Genomic DNA, 20676 nt, shown 5'->3' on the forward strand with positions numbered 1-20676 from the left:
ATACCTCTGTCCTGTTTGAGAATGCAGGGCTAAGCCTGCATAAACTCTACCTTAATCAAGATTTAATTGAAGATACAAGTTATTTAGATAACTGAATGTCTGACTTTCAGTTTTCACATAAAATTGCATTGCAGCCACAGTAAGCAGGAGAAGCAAGAACAATTAATCTCAAAATATGCTGTCTTCCAACATGGACCTTAATGTCAAATGCAGTGATTCATTTTATGACCTACACAGGGTCACCAATGCATTTCTCACAGGTCACCTCCACAACAGCAACAATTGAACCAGGCTAGACTGAATGGACCCCATCACACTGAGGAGCTCCACACTTCCGTGCCCTCGAGCCTCCTTATCCAAAGGACATTTAGCACTCTAAACACTGTGAACTGGGAAGTGCTTGCTGCCCTACAGGGGCACGTCTCACTCTGCCTATACAAGGACTTTGATATATCAGCTTTCAAAATGCAATTTATACTTTCCTAAAATCAATCAGAATCCCTAAGCTCTTACAAAAGGAAATGAAAAATATTACTGTCAAACGCCCATCAAATCTAGAAGCCTAGGTGACTGTCATATATTAAAGAAATTAAAAGGCTGCATTTGAGATAGGGATGGGAAGAGCATATACTATCTTGAAAGGCTCTGATTAAAGCTCTCTTAGTATCAAAATTCAATTTCTTTCAGATTTTGCAAACAACAACGGCCTTGAGCTGAATGCTGCCAGCCTGCCTGCAGCCTTTGAAGAGATTAGGTTATTACCAGCCAACAACGAGAATCTTAAATCCAGTATTAATCCTAATTCCCATTTAACCACAACTTCATTGTGCAGTGAAAGCTGGCTGTGCATGAACTTGCACATGCATCCTGCCATGTGCAATGATCTGTGTCACAAACAACAGATGCTAAACCTCATGTACATTTAAGAAATACATTCTGACTGCCGTTTCCAGAAAATCCCAGTAAAGGAGAAAGACTGGAGCTGGGGAAGAGAGTGGGCCAAGCTGGAATAATTCCTGAGAGATTATGGGAGTGGGACAATTTCTGGCCGAAAAGCTTTTAGCAGCCAGTATCAGGGGATTTCAGCCCTGGCTTGGAAGAAAACAGGATGCACAGTGAAATCACAAGGACACAGAAGCATCTGTGACCCTGACCCCATGATGCTGCAGCAGTGCTGCCACTGTCACATCACCAGTACAAAACAGCTCCAACCATAGCCCCTGGGAGTACAGAAAGCACTGCCCATCACCATGGACATGTTCACTCTGCCAAGGTGAGCTTTTGGGGGCAAAAGATTCAACATTTCCTCCGAGCAAGCCCTCATTCTCCTCTTGCAGAGGTTCTGCAGCCAGCCTGGCGCACCTCACTGTCTGCAGCCACTGAGCCCCCGGGGATCAAGTCAGACCAAGGCGAGACCATCCCACTGCCCACCACAGCAAAGGCACCTCCTGCAATTCTTGGTCTCCTCAAGTCACGTTGACACAGGTTTGCAACAAAAACTAACTGCCCGCTCTTCCTGTGGTCAGTGGCACAGGAGCCAGAGTGCCATCCTATGTCCTTTCCAACATCATTTTGTGCCAATTCCCTTTCAAACTCCATTATGTCAGCAAAATTGGGCATGGCTCCAGGCTGCCAAGGTTTGCTGCATCATCCATGGACAAGATCACATCATTCAGTACCTCCTGGCATTCCTAGGCAAGGTACCGATCCTAGAGACAAAGGAACTGAAGATGAGGACAGACTGCTGCTCAATCTATCAAATGGGACAAGACAATTTCAATTCACTTAAAAAAATGTTCTAACAGATACTTGGGAAAAAACCCAAACAGTAACGTTTCCTGTGTTTAAAGAACAAGAATTCGCTGCAGATGAAAGGAACTTTTCAGGAAACATATTTCCAATGTAACAAAAAAATGTGTTTAGCACCAGTACCTGCTACAGGCAAGAGGACCTCCCTACTTCAAGGGAGTCAACATTTGCTGTAAAAGGCAAACTTTTTTTAAAGCAGGTACAATAATTTCTGAAATTCTCTATTTCCATCAACTCCAAACTCAGAAGCCTGACCTCCCCAAACCAAAAGTGTTAAGAGATTCAGGGATAATATTCTCTAATTGGAGGTACAACCAGATCTTCCTTCTCCTTGTGACTAGCTATTACCTATTGCTTGGCCACTAGGACACTCAGGTAGAAGCCTCAACAAAGTTATGGTACACTGGAGTAACAGCAGGGTATACATCTACTGAGCTGTGGTAGCTCTCCATGTGCATGATCATCTCCTGCAGCTGACGTGAGGTAACTTAATTTAGCAATGATAGAGTTCAGCTAAATTGCATTACCTTTCATTTGCCATGGGCTGACAATACATGCATGGACAACAACCACGGCTCAGCCAACAGCTGGTAATTTGACTGAGTGCCTGGTTTCTGGAATACTGTAGACTGGTTCATATACCCTTTTTGCCTAACTTCAAGCCAATATTTGGATTAAGCACTTTCCCAGAAGGTGCCCTACCCATCATACTGGTGCACATCCTGGGGCAAGGTGTCTTAAGCCTTGGGAATCTGGAAATACAAAACTTCTTGGTGGAAATAATTAGCAACACAGTGATGACTGAAATCTCTCAGAGCATAACAACTCCAATAGGCCAAACCCCTGCTTCTCTGATAGGGGAGCCCAGATATGTCCAGTCTGAGCAAATGGGGAACTTTCCCCGTTTACTATCATGGGCTGGATCTCCTACAACACTTCTCACCTCAGAAATATAGACTAGTATATGCAAACAAGGCCAATAGCTGTGGGATGGCAACTTGCAAGTTTTAGTCTATGGCTTCTGGCAACCAGCATTTCAGCACCCTTTTTTTCCTCATTTAGTCAACAGAAAGGAGAACTGGGCTTTTAAATTATGTAGCAAATTTAAAAAAAATCAAAGGAAGAAGCAAGAGATTCCTATTCAATTCTGCCCAAGAATTACTCTCCCAAGGCAACCCTAAATAAAATGAACACCCGCACTGCTTTCTGTCAAAAAGGGTGACCCACTCCCTTCCAATAAACACCCTTCACAAACATTGCCAGCATATCCCACCACCCCTTTGGCCAGCCCAGCAACATGCTTCACAGGCTCACCCAAAAGCCCAACTCTAAATGGCATGTTTCTTCAGAAACAGTAGAGGATTTTGTTTTGCATTTGTGTTTAGTATTTAATCCAAGGAGATTAACTGCATACTTAATCACAGAAGTGAGGCTGATATGTCATGTCATGTTCCTCTGTAAATCCTACTTTTCCCACTGCCAATACCTTCATCTTCTATTAATAGCATGGAATAAGGTGTTCTGGTGGAAGAATGCAGCTCGGGCTCTCTTCTGTTCACACACAGAAAAATGCAAAGTAGTTACACATTTTAAGATTTTTGTCTGCAAAACAACTATGGACACAATAAGAGACATCCATTTATGCATGCAATCTTAAATTTTCAAGATTAAGCAAAATATACTTTGCACAAGAAAACAAGTCACTCTAATTTTGAAAATGGTAACAAGATTTTTTTTTTTTTTTCCCAGCGATCACAAACATTTCAGGGGGAATAACGGCCTATTAAAATGTATTGTTTGCAACACCTAAAGCTACCCTTGAGAAATTTAAGAATTGGAGACAGAAGAGTCCACTGAAAACAGCCTTAAAGTAGATATGAGATTGACAAGAAGATTGTAACTGTCTATGCTGGAAAAAATACAAAGTGGGCTGGAGAGGGGAATAATATCTATTCTTTCTCCCAAATATATAAATACATACATGGTGTCTCAAAATAATAAATTTGCTAAAAGCCACAAAGGAAATCACAGTCAACATGCATACTAGATGTCATAAGTAACCCAATGCTTAGCACACTATGCACCAGCCATATCTTCATACCGTTTAGAACAATCCAAATCAAAATAGTTTTCCCTAAAGCTGATTTCCCCAGTGCCCTATCCAATCCATCTTAGGATGCCCCAAGCAAAGAAATACGTCATCATACTCATGCGGAATGGGAAACGAAAAGCCTATTCCACAGTCTCTTTTGTTACTACCCAGACCCTTTATCTTGCTTCATCTGGTATCCTCCTAGTTAAATGTAGAAGTAGTTACATTTATACAGTCCTAAAATTACATTAGGCCCTTTAAAGGCAACCACGAGGCTGATGGGGCCCTCCGGTGAAAACATGTTTGACAGTCCTGTCCTAGTACCAAACCCAAATAGATCCCTGCAGCAATTCTTTTTATACTGCCTGCACCCAGGTGGTACGTGTTGGCAACCATACTCTTCAGCTGCAACATGGAAAACACTGATGCTTTGTAGATATGAAATAAGCTGGCAGCTAATATTTATCAGTAAATATGCCTTAAAAAATAAAGAGCAAAACATTGAAAGTTCATTGAAACCTGAAAGCCACAACCTTAATGGCAAAGATAACCCTGCAGCTCAGTGATTCAGGCTCTCCTGGGGGCTGAAATTGCTTGGCTGGTCCCAATTAAAAAGAAGCACAGACAGACTCATTGCTTTAAGATATTTCAGAAACAGCTCAAGGAATTACGAAGTCTCAAGGGTTTAATAACACTCACAATTTCAGTTATTTTTATCACCAGTTATCCAAGTATTTACCTGGCTCCAAAACAGAATATTAACTCCATGGAGTTGAATGAGATATCCCTAACATGTCAAAAACCTTAGCCAAAAACCCAAAAGCCAAACTGGAACAGAAGTTTCTCACAGATGCAGATCACATTCCCAGATGAGGATGCCTGCTTGTCTCCCATGCAGACTGAACCAGCCCAGCTGCTTTGGGCACAACAGCAGGGTAGCCCCAGCAGCACAGAGCTACTGCAAACACCGTATCTGCACAGAATCCGAGAGAAGCCTTGCTGCCCAGGTCACAGCTGCTACATAGCAAACACACACAATGCTCTGAGTTGTGTGCCCACCTAGAGCCCACACCTTCCCTTGGTTAGGATGGTGAGGCAAGAGAGCCAGTAGAATCAGTCTCCTTGTTGAAAAACTAGCAAACGGAGGACATGCCTGCACTACAGTAAGAGACTTGTGTTCAACCTGCTGCAGGTAGGATGATCCACCCTGTCTCACAGCCCCTCAGGTAAGTACTTGACCAGTTGAGTTGCTCTGGTGGTGGCAGAACTCTTCGTATCCCAGCAGCCCACAGACCTCTTGCACAGCAGAGGCATCCATGACACTGCGGGCAGGGTGCATGTCCCAAAATCTGTGTGGGGAAGCCCCAAGCCTCCAGCCCGCTCCCTGAGACACTAGTCCTGTGCTAGTCTGTCCTGTGGGATGCTGGTTTCAGGGAGCACCTGACCTACACCACACCTCCAGATTGCCCCAACTGAGCATACAGAATAGGTCTGTCCAAGTGATGGGTGCATCATTCTCCCTTATCACTCAGAGAAGTTGTGGCTAACGGATGAAAAGCTACTTCAAACTTAATTTCTGGCTAGGCTGTCCTTTTGCAGTTGAATGACATCATTCTCACCTCCCCTCCAACATATGTGGAAAGGGTTAAAACACACAGCAGAACCATTAGCATTTTGATAGCTTTCCATACATGTATAGCAAAAAGTCTTTAAAATTCATTGCACTGAGATAATCCTTCAAGTCTAGCGTATCCTCAGCTTGAGGCAACCAACTGGTTTTCCTCTCCTTAATACCTTAATGGAAAGCTCCAAGGAGTTGCCAGGCTAGAAGTATCAAATATGCTCACGAAAAGCAGAGTCCTGAAGTTCAAGAGAAGCCATGTAAAGTGTCTGGTGTTTAATTAAGAAACAACTGTAGGGGCATCATCTTAGATACTGCAACCCCTCTAGAGATCCTGGCTTCTGTATGTTGCAGCTCACAACACATGCACACACTGTTTTCCTTCCCAAACGCTCAGCACACACAGCCCCCACTAGTTTCAGCTGCCACGGGAGGTACTCAGTCTCTCTGAAGAACAAACAAATGAAAAACCTTGACCCTGATTCAAGACAAGCTCAGGGGACTTGAGCTCTCATTAAGATCAAGGCTGAGTTTTTTCCCACTATTACAATCTCAAGAACAAAGCTGTGATTCTGAACTGCACGACTGGCATGAATACTCAGCAGCTCCACACCTGTGCCTGGGAAGTGGTGTAGTAGAAGTATTTCCACACATACCCCCCGCAGCGTGTGCCTTTTTAACAACTGCAAAGCAAATCACTTTCTCAAGGAACCACCCAGGAGTGCCTCAGGGTGGAGAAAGTAGCCTCCTCACTCCACCTCTTTGACTAGGATTGCTGCAGAGAAAACGGGTAAATGCTTCAGGACCACATATACTATGAAATGGTAGGACTTAAGGAGTCATCAGCTTGTTAAGGACTATTAGGCCTGATTAGATCCTCTCTGCAAACACTTTTTTTGGAGAAAACAGTCAGAAAAAAAACAGTCTGTTCAAAGGAGAATGCTTGCTATAAACCAACGCATACTTCTAAGAAAATTCAACGGGTCAAAAGTTTGCATTCAAAAGAAGTCAAGAGTAGCAGTGAGTGGATGTGGAAAAATGAGGTTCAGACCCCAGGGGCCACAACCCGTATAGTCTCCCATGCTCTAATGCATACAGACCACAAAATATTGACTACTTTGGCTGAGGTAAGAATTCCTCCCACCTTGATCCTTCCAAAACTTCAGAATATCTTTGTTTCTCTATGAGAAACAACCACCAACCTTCCCCTCACCACCCCCAAAACCAAAAAACCCACAATAAAACCCAACCAAAAAAGCTTCATCTACAGAGAAAAAGGTGTTCTATCCAAATTTAGTAAATGCACAACTAACACAGTCAAAAGAAAAGAAGGCCTTAACAACGTATCACTGAGCTATATGGGACATTTGGCTCCAATAGAACAGCAAAGAAAACCATTTATTTAGCTGGGAAAAATCTTTCTATAATACAGGTAATATTCCCTCCCTATACTTTAAAGCTGAGATATCTTTTCTAGGAGCAAAATTCGGATAGGTGCCATGAAGGAAGAAAAGAGTGACTCTGTCTCTTCCTCTAAAGCAAGATTTCTTATTTTCTATTCTGTTACAAGTTCCCTGTGACACCCTGTGCAAGTCATTGAGATTTCACTTACATCAGTAAAGCAGGAAATGGTAAATAGGATTCTCTGCCTCAAAAAAGGTGCTACAAAATTTTAACTGTGAGTTGTTCAGATAGTGTGGACCACACAGAAACTCAATAAACAAGTGTTAGGTAACCACTGTGATGCAAAATGGAGAGGCTACATCTGCCAGAAAAATTCTGAGCAGACTCATCCTGGTGGGCTAGGACGTGGATAGTGCAGATGCCTGCCCAATCTATTCACTCAAGCAAGCTGTACTGTTTCATTATCCACCAGTCAATCTCTGACTTCTGTCTAGGAGTAGACACACAATAACAAATGCAACTAGCAATGTGAATCCTCTTTCAAATGCATTCACAGTTATTGGAAGGTGAGAAAATTATCTTATCATCAGTTTCAAGAACTGCATCTGTTTTACCACCTCCTTGCTAAACCATCACAAGGAAAAAAGCTCAGGAGCAACAGAACAGGAAAGGGTAAGGAAGTGATAAATCTTGTCCATGCAGAGTTACCTACAAAGCTGTAAGACAGACTCAGGCACTTTTACATTTAATCATATTCCATTTAAAAATCAATGTTTGGGCCCACTCCATACTGTTGCACTTCATAAAGAACTGGAGATTACAGCTGAAGATTGCAGCTTCATGTTAAAGTACAGTCTACAAGTGTAAGGGAAACAGATCCAGCTTCTTTTGGGCCCCTTCAGCTTTAAATGGCCAGTCCCAGACTGCAACACTGAAGCCCACAGGAATGAAGCTCCAGCCACAAAAAGGATTTTGCAAGTCAGTGTCAGGGACCCGCTGGGGCACACAGCCTTGATCTGGGTTCTGGCAACACTCTCGGAGTGTGGTTGGTCCTTATTTCAACAGGACAAGTTTGCAGCGTAGCTCAACCAAACATGTAACTTCTCAGCTTACTAGAGTTTTTTTCACACTAACTTGATTTTTTCAGTTCTCCATCTCTGATTCAGAAGAAGAAGAAAAGATTTAAGTCTTTGATCAATAGCTTGCTTTTCTCATTAATTCAAATATACTTAACAAATGTACAGAATATAGACATGAAATAGATGCAAAGTCTCATCATTCACTGATTAGAAGATGAAAACTGACTTTTGTGGGCAAAGAGTCTAGTCCTTAAAAAGCTTTCACATAATTCCCAAATGCCAGCTATGATTAACAGCATTGCCTAAGCTTCTAAAGAAAAGCAACAGCTGACCTTCATCCTCCTCAGGATCTTAGGACAGTCTACAGATGTGAGGGAAACAGATCCACTACGCGGCTTCTTTCAGGCCACTTCAGCTTTAAATGACCAGTCCTAGACTGCAACACCAAAGCCCAGACACAGAAAGGATTTTACAAGTCAGTCTCAGGGACCAGCTGGGGCACACGGCAACCTTAGCAAGCAGCCTCTTAGAGGTTCCTTCAATGACTGCAAGCAGAAGAAACAAGGTGCAGAAAGCTGCTGATACCTCAATAAAAGAAAGAAGACTCAGACTTGCTTAATGTAAGACATTTCTTAGATCCATTTTATGTGAAAAAGTATTGAGAGATTATTGTCATCTAATATTTGAAAAGAAGTATTGCCTGTTTATCACCAAAAGAACTCCACCATAAAAATGAAGGCTTTGGGCATTTTCATTTGTTCTTTCAAACACTGCATATCTGGGGTCTGCATCTCTGCCTGGGGGGCACACACACTAGAGCTCATCTCACATCCAGGAGAGTTTTGACATTATCCCAGTTCCAGAGCTGCCTGTGTGTTGTGGATTCCTTTGTGCTGCAGCCCAAGGGAGCTGTATGGAGATCCTGGGAGCTTTCTGCTGCCCCATGCTTCTGTGTGCTATAAACACACCTTGTGCCTCCTACCTGAAGGAAAAGGAAGGGTAAAACCAAAAAGGCAAATTCAGACACCTCAACAAGATGAGCATAAGTATTCTTAAAGCAGGCTAGCAGAGACCATCTGAGGATGCACCTGGCTTCTTGGAAACTGGAAACTTACATTTCAACCTCAAGTACACAGCAAGGTCCGGGAATGTTTTGCCTTTAAGAAGAGTTGTTTTGTCTTTGCCTATGCAATGATGAACGTTTGACCTCACAGCCTTCCCCACCACCTTTTTCAAAAGGAGAAGGAACAAAATATGAAGTTGTGCACCTCAGTTTTGCAATCCCACCTTTTAAAACAGAGGGAGCCCCTGGGAGCTCCCCTACCCAGCCAAGCACCACACAGCACAGCAGGATTCAGTGCCTGAGCTGCTCTGGAATAACCAGATCCAGGGTCTTGGGTGATGCAGAGAGCAACCACAGAGAACAAATGCCCTGGCTAAGTACACACCTAGCTTACCCAATATCCCCTCCTGACTTTCTTCTTGTTATCTCCTCAATCTCCTAGGAGAATTAAGAAAGGATGAAGAGCGGACCGCTGTCTTCTCCCCTCCATAAAACAGGGGGAGAGAAGAAATTGTAAGAAAGAGGCCCATTACAGAAACCATGTGTTACCCTGCCTTTGCAGAGCCCACTGCAATCAAACCAGCAGGAGAGTGTTTCATCCTGTTCCAAGAACTCCTCTTTTGCCTTAAGCATTATTTTTCATAACCTGCCCAACAACAATGGCCCAGGCACAAACATATCAGCAGTGTCAGTTATATTTTCCTTGGCTGCTTAAGGTGCTTTTCTAATAATATCCCTCAGCAAAAGCAGGGGTTTAGGAGCTACCTAGCCTTGTATAGCCTTGACTCTGCCAAAATACACCAGCAGTGCTTCGGGGTCACTCTCCTCCTCTGACTGATTATTTTGCCAAGGTCTTCCAAGATTCTTCGCTCCACTCTGTGAAGAACCATCAAGCTTCAGAACCAGAGAGGAAAGACAGCAAGGCCACTGGGGGAGACACCAGGACACCTGGATGGGAACTTTCTCATCTCACCACATTTTTTGAGGCTTAAAATATTTTTTAATTTCACATAGAGATGAAGGTTTAGAATCCACCTTGCAATCCTTCATGCAAAAACCCACATGCTCTGGAACATCAGTCCTGCGGTTAGGACCTGCATTTCTGGCATGTAGGAAACCTGCTTTCAGGATCCTGTTTTGGATTTGTGACTGCATAGGTGAAAAACCCAAACCACTTGGCTCCTAACTGGCATCTCTGTTTTGACTAAGAAATTCTATCCCAAACACAAGAAAGTCACCCAAGGAGAACTGAGTGGAGACCAACCCCTTTCCCACAAAGCAGTCCTGTTTTCAATAAATCAGCATTTTCTTCAGGCAAATAGTTTCCTTGAAGAACTCTCAGCCAGTCCCAGCCTCAAGCAGTAACTAGTGTGGTTTCTGCTGAAGACATAAGCCTGGAAGCAACCCACCCAACAGAGGTTCTGTTCAGGAACAGCTCACCTTCCCTAATCAGAGGCAAGCTAACACAGCGTAGAAGAAACAAATAAGGTTTCCTGAAGTCTGCCCTGACACCTCAGGATTCTCTCTTCTCCCTGTTGTTAAATAGAGGAAAGGAGGTGTGGTGGGAAAACCTCACACACTCCATTCCTGTTTACTTTATTCGTTCCTTAGTCTGTGTGATCTGAGACAGTAAAAATGCTGCCGATCTCCAAGAGAGCGTGTGTGTGTGTGTGTGTGTGTGTGTTCATATGTGTGTGGCCAGGCTTTGGAGCCTGGCCTGTACATTATGTGGACAACTTTACACACTGGGGCAGACAGCATCTTTTCCTTCTGTTCCTCTAAGGAGGAGTAAAGCTGTCTGCGGAGGCAATTAAAAGTAAGCATACATTAATATCACAGATGCATCTTAGTTTGTCTTGCTGCTTTGAGACACGTCCTATAAACTGGCTTGAAAGCATCTCCAAGAGTAGAGCTTTCTTAAACTATGTTCTCCAGAAGGAACTTTCCCCTTTGAAACACAAGATTTTATGTGCAATGCAGGATTATCCTATATAGGTCACTGACACTCCGTGGAATCCTGTGTAACAAGGGCTATTTAGATAAACAGCTCTATTCCCACACTAAATTTTCTGGCTTCTCTTCCTTTATTGCTAAGAATATTTCAACTAAAACAACATCTTTGTGCCTTTGAGGATCTCTGCTCTCGCTGCCACTTCCCCACCTGGAGCTATAATCCTACACTTGTCACAAACCCAGACACGGCTGCAGAAGTGATTACAGCTACAATCTGCAGATTATAGCAACTTTTAATAGGGGATAAGCAGCAGGAAAAGGTGAGTTTAAGCAGCAAAGAACCTCCTGGTTCAAAGAGCCCTATTATTAATATTTATTATTTTTAAGCATTCATTGAGTGCTGTAGAAGATTAAAGAATGAACTGAAAGCAAGAACCAAGGAACCAAGTTTATATAAAATGAGAAAATGGAAGAACATAAAGAATCAGTATAGTGCCTGAGAAAAAAACCACACCTTTTACCAACAAGATGTTCCTAATACTAAGAAGTATGAAGAGAATTAAAGAATTCTTCAGTGTCTAATCAGAACTGTTCCCCATAGGGGACCTTCTGAGCATTATTACAAGGCATTGGCATATCTTTAAAGAATTGAGCTTTGATCATAAAAAGCAAGTATGTGGAGGGGGGATTGGAAAAACACCAAAAGGAAATACAACTGCACTACCCTGTGGTATGAGGGCAAAATCCAGCCCTGAACAGACGTTTGACAAAGCTCCAAGTAAATCCATCTAGACCCTTTGTAAAAAAATAGACTGAGGCATAATTCTCACTCAGGTCCTCCATCATAGGCAATTTCCTCTTCTTTCTGACAAACCCTTTGCCCCCGTTGCCCCAAAGGGGCCCCCAGTTAGTACTTCTCTTCCCTAACAAAGACGTAAGCTTGTGAGTTACACCATTTTAAACTTTCACACTTTCAGACAACAACCCACGACACTTCACAGTTTCAAGGCACTTTACTGAGATTAGCTAACAAGAACGTTCATCATACCCACATGCTGAGGGTACTGTCTTCATTTTCACAGCTGGTGAAACAGATGCTCAGGAAAGCAACGCAACGTGCCCAGAGCCAAAGAGGTTCTACAGAAGGCTGATGTTAGTGATGCTGGCGTTTGCTCCTCTCAGTTCTGAGCAGTAAAATCAGTGATAGGACTTGGGAGTGAGAGTCCAACCTCGCCTCCCAGTGCCCTCTGCTCCCCAAGGCTAGTGCAGAGCTTCAAAGCTGTTCCCAAAGAGCATCATGTTACAGAAATACTACAAGAAATCCAGTACCATCTGAAACTTGGAACTATCTGCAGCAGCATTAACAGAGAAAATTAATGTTTTTAAACTAAACTCTGATTCTTCTCCTGCCAAGCCCTTCCCACTGCAGTATCAGAATTTGAACATACAAAATGCAAAGCATGAAAACTTCTGCTCTTTCCAGCACAGCGAGGAGGGAAAAAAAAAAAAAAGTGCAAAACAGAACAAAAAACCCTCTTAATCCAGCCAGTCTCTTGGAAGCCCTTTTCTTTCTTAATCTCATCAGAATGTTGAGACTGTTGTTCCTGACTGATGTTTTCCTTAACATTTAAAAGAAGAGAATCAGTTTTTAATTGGCAAAGCATCACTGTAAGATGAAATCCTTTTTAGTTTGGAAGGTCTTTTTTTCAAGACTTCAAACCTGTAGTCCTTCATCAGATCAGCAAGGTATTACATTGTCAGTTCTCAGGCTGTCAAAGTGAAATATAGGTCAAAGAGATCTCTTGGTGCCTCCAGCCTTGTGCCTCAAGCATTTCCAGAACTAGTTCTCAGCTTTTCCTGTATCTTGTTCTGCAAAACAGCTTGGTGCATCTCTGGAAGATCCCTGTTACATGTCTGTGTTTCAGCCATGTTCTGTTCAGAAGCAAAAGCTTTGTTGATCAACCCAAAATAAGCGCCTCATTCTAAGCATCTCCGAGAAACCCCTCTGACATTAACAGGAACAAAGGACAGTCATCAGTTCAAAAATACATCAAAGTCCACACCTCTTAAGAACATTTTGAGACATTCAGTCCTTTACTGTCTTATTCTTAATTATTTCACATACATGTCCATTGTGGACCCACCACATATTAGCACTATTAAGCCCCACCAGTTACTACCAGCAAGACTGACATCAAAAAGCATTCAGTTTTCAAATGATTACAGAAATAAATACATTGACAAACAGTGACAGTGACTCGCATTCCAAAATCCACTGAATTTCTGTACCACCATCTCATTTACCCTGGCAGCAGGTTTTAATAAATTAATCTGAAAGGTACCCACAGGTCGCAGCAACTTCTACGAGAAATGGGTTCTCAGTGGGTCTGAGAAACCAGCCCAGTCAGGCATAAGCTCTCTCTGTACAAGAAAAGCTGGTTCTCTTTGCTGCCCAAGAAAACGAGATGTGCCATAAAGTGACCCAAGAACAAACCCTGTCATTGCTTTCCCAGCATAGCATGTTCCAGCTCAGTGCTCTGTGAGGTCCATGTCTCCAGAACGAGCAAACTGCCAGTCAGGTCATTTAGTCCTTTTTTCCTGAAGAAGTGTAGACGCCATCATTTAGCGCAATCTTTATTACTCTAAAACTCCCTCCTCATAGACTGTCATACACCAAGCTTTTCATAAGGAGTAAATATAGTAACTGTTTCCACAATAACGTTAAAAATACCCCAACAGATGAAATTCAACAGATGAAACAGGGCCATAAATACGTATGTCTAGCAGCATGACCAAAATCACCCTTCTTCAAACTGGGCATTGGGCCATGAAAAAAGCTGCTGCTAGCATTGCAATTTCAGTGCTGAGCCTTCTGAGCAGCTGAGCTGCAGAAACAGTCAGTGCTGTAATCACACACAATATATACAACTCGAGCTGCAGCCAAGGCCTCTAAGCTCCTGAGCCCCTGCCAGGCTGTGCCACTGACCCACCGTCAACAAATCACCATATGGTCCCACACCCCATTTTGCTCATCTGTCATCTTGGCTTTCCAGACATCTGGGATGGCATAAACTGTATTTAAAGCTGTTTATGACTCAAGTGAAAAGTTTGAAAGAATATAAGAGCTATTATTATCTCTGCTATACTACACAACTTTTCACATTAGCAGTTCGGCTCAGTTCCACTTCCCCAGGATCAACAACCACTTTAAGACTTTGCCCTGACACATCAAAGAAATCAGGGGTAAAGAGGATACTTGTTACACTGCTTTCTGAAGACAAACTAGAACAAACTCCTGATCACACTAGGAACCACACAGAAAGTCACTCTCTAACATGACCATGCTCCAGCTAAATGAGAGAGATAGAAGGGCAGGAACAGTGACGAACTAACAAAACACAATCAACAGCTAAGCTGAGCAAACTCAGACCTAAGTCCTAATTCACTAAATCATGCAGCTCCTTTAATAATCACAGAACCAAGTAATATCAAGCACATGGATAAGATTCATTTTCAGCACTGTTTATCTCATCAAAAGCATCCTGTCTTTCTTCCTGAAGTCTTCCTGGTCTAAAAAATCTGAACTCCATTTGGGTTTCATAATCAATTCTTCTACAGTGACCTTTCAATTTATTTCTCAAGTAGCTGGAAACTTTCATTTTAGGATATGTTTATTTAGTAAATATATAGCAAAGGGAACATCCTGGTGGCCAAAAACGTCCCAGAGGACAAGATGCCCCAAAGACTTACCCTTCATTGGAATCCTTGTTGGAGGGACAACACAGACATGAGGGATCCTGGGCAGAAAAAAGACCTGTACTATAAACCTGTGATAATCAAAACCCCACTTCCATCATCTCTGAGCACAATGAGAAGATACTGGGTTTGGTTTTCTTTTAACTGAATTTGATAAGAGCAAAATTACACCACAGGAATACTCTCATTGTCATGTAATACCTACTGCATAGTGTAAGCTTAGTCTCAGTCCACCAAATATGATGCATCCACATTAGACATGTGGTCATCCGAAGCTCCCTGTATCATGACACCTGCAGAGGCAATTCAGATCCAAAAAATCACACATATGCAACTCACCAGGACACAGCCTCTCTGCCTCTACCTCTGAGCAAGACCAGTAAAGGACAGCACCTCAGTACGCTCCACTGTCCTGGAAAAGCACATGCTGCTTCTTATCAGCTTTGGGAAAATGGAAATCCTTCAAGCCCATTCCTAGAGAACAGAAGGTGGCAGAGGTGCAGAAGCAAATTCCATTTGGGGTCAATTTGTAAGAATAAAACATCTTTATTGATTGTTTACTTAAATCTTATCTGTGCAAAAATAAATAAAAATGTGCTAACAAACTGATTTAGCAGCAGGTGTTGCTAACAAAAATATGATCAATGCACTGCCTTCCCATGGCCACTTTCAGTCTCAGATAATTTATACTAAATTAGCCCATGACAGATCTTTACCAATGTAAAAATGCTAAACAGTAAACCAGATGCTAAACGCTCCAAGGCAAGAGGTCAGAGGGGGAGGAAAAAAAAAAAAAGCGGGGTGGGGGGGAAGTCCCACTGACTATTTTGTAGGCACTGAATTCACACGAATTCTCTAGAACTAAGGGACAGGATAAGTCATTCACCATTTCAGAAACTCCAGGCTTCAAAGAGCAGTGAAAAGAAAAGTAAGAGATGTTGCTGTATGGAAAAGAACAGACCTGGAAGGAATGGTGAACTGTGCAGTCACAAGCAATGGTGGGACCAAAGGCAACTCTGCTGTCATATCAGTTACAAATGAGATATCAGCAACCAACAGAAAGCAAAGCTCTGGACATCTGGACAATATCCTCATATCAAATACAATTAAAGTCCAGCAATCTTTCCAGTACTGAGAAGTGGTCGGGAGGGAATGGACAACACAAAATATTTAAGGGAGTTTTAGAAGGAATAAGCATCATGAGAAAGAATGTAATTGTCTTGACTGATTTTTCCTTTTCTTCCTTTATTTGCTACTTTGAATTATCATCAGCAATCATTTCCAAGAAAAAAAAATAAATAACAAAAGAACCCCTAAGAAATAGCTTAAAAGGGAATGACCAATTTCAGATCCCAAACAGCTCATTCCTATGCATCCTGGGGGAGAAACCCACAGACTTTGCCCTCTTATGTAAATACTTTACTTGGTTTTGAGTCACTATTTTTAAATGACAACCAAAGACCACCACTTCCCAAAGTAAGTTAGTTTTCAGCCCTCACTGTACTACTTGCATTTTTTTTCCTCAGAAACCAAAAAGAACAACAGATACAAAATAATAAAATAATTCTCTCCCATCTCATTGATACGTCACTTTAAGTTAAAAGCAGAAAAACAAAAAAATCATACCAACATTAGTCAAAAACCCTTGAAAAAGCAAAAGTAGGTTTTATCTTGCAATGGTTATCCCCCAAAAGGACAGCTTCAGCAGCCTCACAGGATGAGCAAGGAGTATAGATATTCATTTGGTTTAATTATAGCTCCCAAACAGACCCTGGACCTACTACCACCTCATGCAATGACTCATCTTCAAGATGTCAAGAACTACGTACTACATCACAAAACTCTTCAAATACAACCTGGACCACCATCTTCTTATCTATATACCTTAAGCCTCAATTTTGTAGCATCCGAACTTCTCTTTTTAAGTCCTTCCTCATCTAAGACCCAAGGCCCCATAAATCCAGTGGCTTCTGTTCCCGGAGCAGTTGTGTCTGTTTTCCTGCGGCCTGGTGAGAACAGACAGGACTCAAGATAATTAAATAAAAACACAGGAACTGCATTATTTATTTTAAAGGAAAATGTGTCTTTTAGGAAGAAAATCCTTTATTTGGGCAAATCTGTAAGCTGTTTATCAGCTTAAACTCATTATCTGCCCATATGGTCTTAGCACTGTGGTTTAAAAAAAAATGGGCACGCACTAGCTGATGAAATGTCATCTGCCCTTGTGCCAGAAACTAGTATTTTTGCATTGACGTCAAATTAGGATCCTTGCCACAAGTGAAGGGCTACCATAAGGATAGTCATAATATTTTAATTATGAAGGGATCTTACAGAAGGCAGCAAGGAAGGGAGGGGCAAAGCAAGGCACCCATTCACAAAAATACAAAGTCAATTAATTAACTTTTTGCCTCCTTTGCTCCATTTCTTTCTGTTTGGGAAGATGGTGTGGGAAGAGAGTAACCTAACTTAAAAAGAAAAAAAAAAAAAGGCAAGAGAATGAGACCCTAGAGCCAATAAACACACATCAAAGCGTGAGATGGCTCTGCTTCAACTGCCTACAGTATTCAACCTGGAATAGATTAAAGCAAGATAAAAGGTGCTAGGAGGGAAAATATTACCCCTACAGCAGTGCAGACCCTCTCTCTCACTTGCTCAGCCCGAATGCTGAGAGAACACCAAGATCCCAGCCAGTTCTGCCACCCTGAAAGCAGCGAACCCACGTGATAGACCTGTTTTTGCAGAAACCCAAATTTGTCCACCATCAGCTGCTGCCGGAGTCTCGCTCCACACAGTGAGGTGGTTTGAAGCCCTTCCCGCTCCCCTGTTGAGCCGCTGCAGCAGAGCAGGAGCTGGGTTTATTGATTCTGTGAGTCACAATTAGCCACGGGACACAGGACCAAAGGTTTAGCACAGGACATTAAACCTGACTGTCTGAGCTGTCAACTTGGTTATTCCAAGAAGAGAGAAACAAATTGAAGTCACACTAACAGATGTTACTCATGTTTTATGAACTGGAATATTATTCCCGGTTACAGATACAGTTTCTGCCTTTTCAAACAGACCTGCAATGCTATGCATATGAAATTATTTGAATTAAACAACACACAGGCAACTTGGCAAAAGACTTAAGGATAGCTCAGCATTTTCATACGCACACAATGATTCCCGTTTCCCTTTCACTCAGCCCCACCCTGAGAAATAAAATACATGTTAAAGCAGCCAAAAATGAGATCACGTCAGGATAGAGTCGTTCTTTGCCATCAGCCAAGGCGAGGATGCAAACATTCAGACCACACTTATCTTTTGTGAAAAACACACTCTGCCCCTTCTTGGTTTCCACTGTGGGGAAATGAAGTTGCTGGGATCTGTTCTAAGTTTTAAGCGAGCCTGGAAAATGAAGATGGGTGTTCTTCCCAGGATGTCTTATCCGTACAGCCCCGGGGGAATACAGGGATTTCCCCATACAAAGGAAACCTGAAATACTTACCTTGTGAGAGAAAGCCACCCCCAGGTTCATTTTGCTCCTCCGTCCCTACGAGGCGAGCGGAGGGGCGGCCGGCGCTGCGCAGGCTCTGCTCAAGAGCCGCCCTGGCACCGCACAGCACGAAAGCCCTCTCGTGGAAACCGCCAGCATCGCCCACCCGAGTCCTTTGCCGCGGAACCGGCCCCGGCCCCAGCCCCGGCGCGGGGGGTCGCGGCCCGCCCAGGCACCAGCCCCAGCACAGCAGCGCGCCCGCGGCTGCACCGCGGCTGCGGGCGGGGGGTTCGCCCCTCTCCGGCCCTGTCCCAAAGAATAACAACTGCCCGGCCACCTGCACCTCTCAGGGGTTTGAACACACAGCAACCTGGAGGGCTAAGCGACCTGAGGAGAAAGGTCTGCTTTGCTGAAAGGATGGGGCAGCCAGTAGACACTGATTTTGCTGGCAGTCCACAATATCCCAGAAAAGTTTAAGCTCTGCCTTTCCTTTTCTCACCCCTCTACACCTAAATTCATTGCAACTGTATTGCATGGTATTTTAGCCTATGCCAAGAGAAGCTGTACCTCAGCCACAACAAATACAGAAACATTAACTGCCTTCCATGGAGGGTCAGACATTTGAATAATATTAACACACTGTACAAATATTTCAGTGAAAGCAGATGACAAAGAAGTGCATCTGTACATTATGCTACACTGTCAGATTTGAAAGATTCCCCCCAAATTATGAAAAAGAGAAAGAACACACCTATTTCTTCCTCTAGTATCCCTGTCGCTTGCCCTCAGTTTGAATACTTTTGAGACAGAACCATTCTGCTCCTTACAAAAGCACTGAATACTAAAATAATCATTAAACACTTTGATACATCCTGTTGCATTAAGACAACTCTTTAATAACTCCATACACTTTTTAGCCACTAGTAAAAATGCAGGGCAAGCCCGTTCTCACAATTTGTGGACACGCAGCCAGGCACACAGCCACTTCCAGCACACTTCTATCCAAGGAGCTTTGGTAGCCACTGGCTATTCAGTAAAATACATGTCTAGAGTCTATTAATTGTGTTCAAATTTTCTCTTATTATAGACATACAAGCAGTAATCAGGCTGAGCTTACTAATTGCTGAGAGAAGCGCTAGAGGAAAACAAAAAATACAATCAGCAAACAGACTTCATAGGAAACCACCCAAGTACAATGCATCTGAAAACGCTGCCTACTCACTCAACGCCAACATTTAAATACAAAAGTTATGATCAAACTTTAAGTGCCCAGCTGTACAGTTTATAAAACCCCACACATCTCAGTGGGGTGGTACCTCCATAACATGTTGCTGCAACTATGAATCTCTATTTGAAAGTGGGGACTGAGTCAGGATGGTGGGATCGCAATTTGCCCATCAGCAAAGTGTGAAAGAGAAAATTCCTACCGGACCGGAATGAAGTCAGAAACGTAACTCCCCCACCTTCCTCATCTAAACTTCAGGGGTGGCGGCACACCCCACAACGCTGCAAACGCGGGGCTGAGCGCCCCAGGCACAGCCTGCAGGCTGACAGCGGTTCCTCCGCTCGCCCTCACAGTGCGAGAGGTCCCGGAGGGGGCTGAGGGGGTGGGCGGGGGGCAATAAAATACAGAAATATTGAGGGCAAGCTCTGAGACTCCTGACACGCTCCCGGTTACCGACCATGAGAGGCTCCCCGGGGCCCGACCCCGGAGAGGTGTTACCAGGGGGGCGAGTTCAGCTGCCTCGGGCTGCCAAGGAGCCTCCCCCCCAGCTCTCTTGCCGGCGTTACTGTCGACGGGCGGGCATTTCGGCCCCGAGAAACTTGCACACCCAGCACCCGGGGAGCCACGGCGCTCCCGCACCCCCTCCCGCCCCAGGAAACCAGGCGGCAGCGGGGGAAGGGGAGCCCCCTCCCGTGGGTGCCTTCTGTGGGTGCCCCCAGCCGTCATCCCCGCGTGTCCCAGGGCAGCGGGAGGGCGGCGTCCTGCCAAGCCGGAGCCGGCACCCCTGGCAGGGGACGGGACCCTCGTCAGGGCTCGCCGAGGAACGGCTGCAGCGCACAGGGGTCGCCGAGAAGGAGCCCCGGCCCTTTACCTGCTGGCGGCTGCAGCAGGCTCCCGCGGCGGCGGCTCCCCGGGACAGACCGAGCTGGCGGCGGGCGGCTCCCGGCGGCGCTGGGCTCCCACTGCCGTGCGCGCCCTGTGCCCGGCAGCCGCGGAGCCGCCAGCGCAGCCGACTCCACCTCCCGGCCGTGCCCCCTTCTCCGCCCCGGCCCGGCCCGGCGCAGCCCCGCCCGCCCGCCCGCTCGGTCGCCTCGGCCCGGCCCCGGCGGCTGGGCGCGCCGCTGCCCCGCTCGCGTCTGCCCCCGTCCCTCGCCTGAAAACTTCCCGGGTGCTCTCAGCCGGAGGCGCCAAAGGCAGCC

The 20676-nt window shown here is 44.2% G+C and overlaps 1 protein-coding gene across 2 annotated transcripts in view; it reads right to left on the reverse strand.

Moving 5' to 3' along the window:
* Window positions 1-20456, reverse strand: part of TSPAN18 (tetraspanin 18) — a 119981-nt gene extending 99525 nt beyond the window's left edge. The window contains exon 1 of one of the 2 annotated variants that reach the window (XM_082059089.1): window positions 20349-20456. The gene's annotated coding sequence lies outside the window, so the exon portion shown is untranslated. Of the gene's footprint in view, window positions 1-18264; window positions 18335-20348 lie in introns of those variants that run through there. The other variant, XM_082059090.1, reaches the window with a different exon arrangement.
* Between the last annotated feature and the right edge of the window lie 220 nt (window positions 20457-20676).

The sequence above is a fragment of the Streptopelia decaocto genome, assembly GCF_964273445.1.
Source record: "Streptopelia decaocto genome assembly, chromosome: 7".
NCBI classification, from domain to species: Eukaryota; Metazoa; Chordata; class Aves; order Columbiformes; family Columbidae; genus Streptopelia; species Streptopelia decaocto.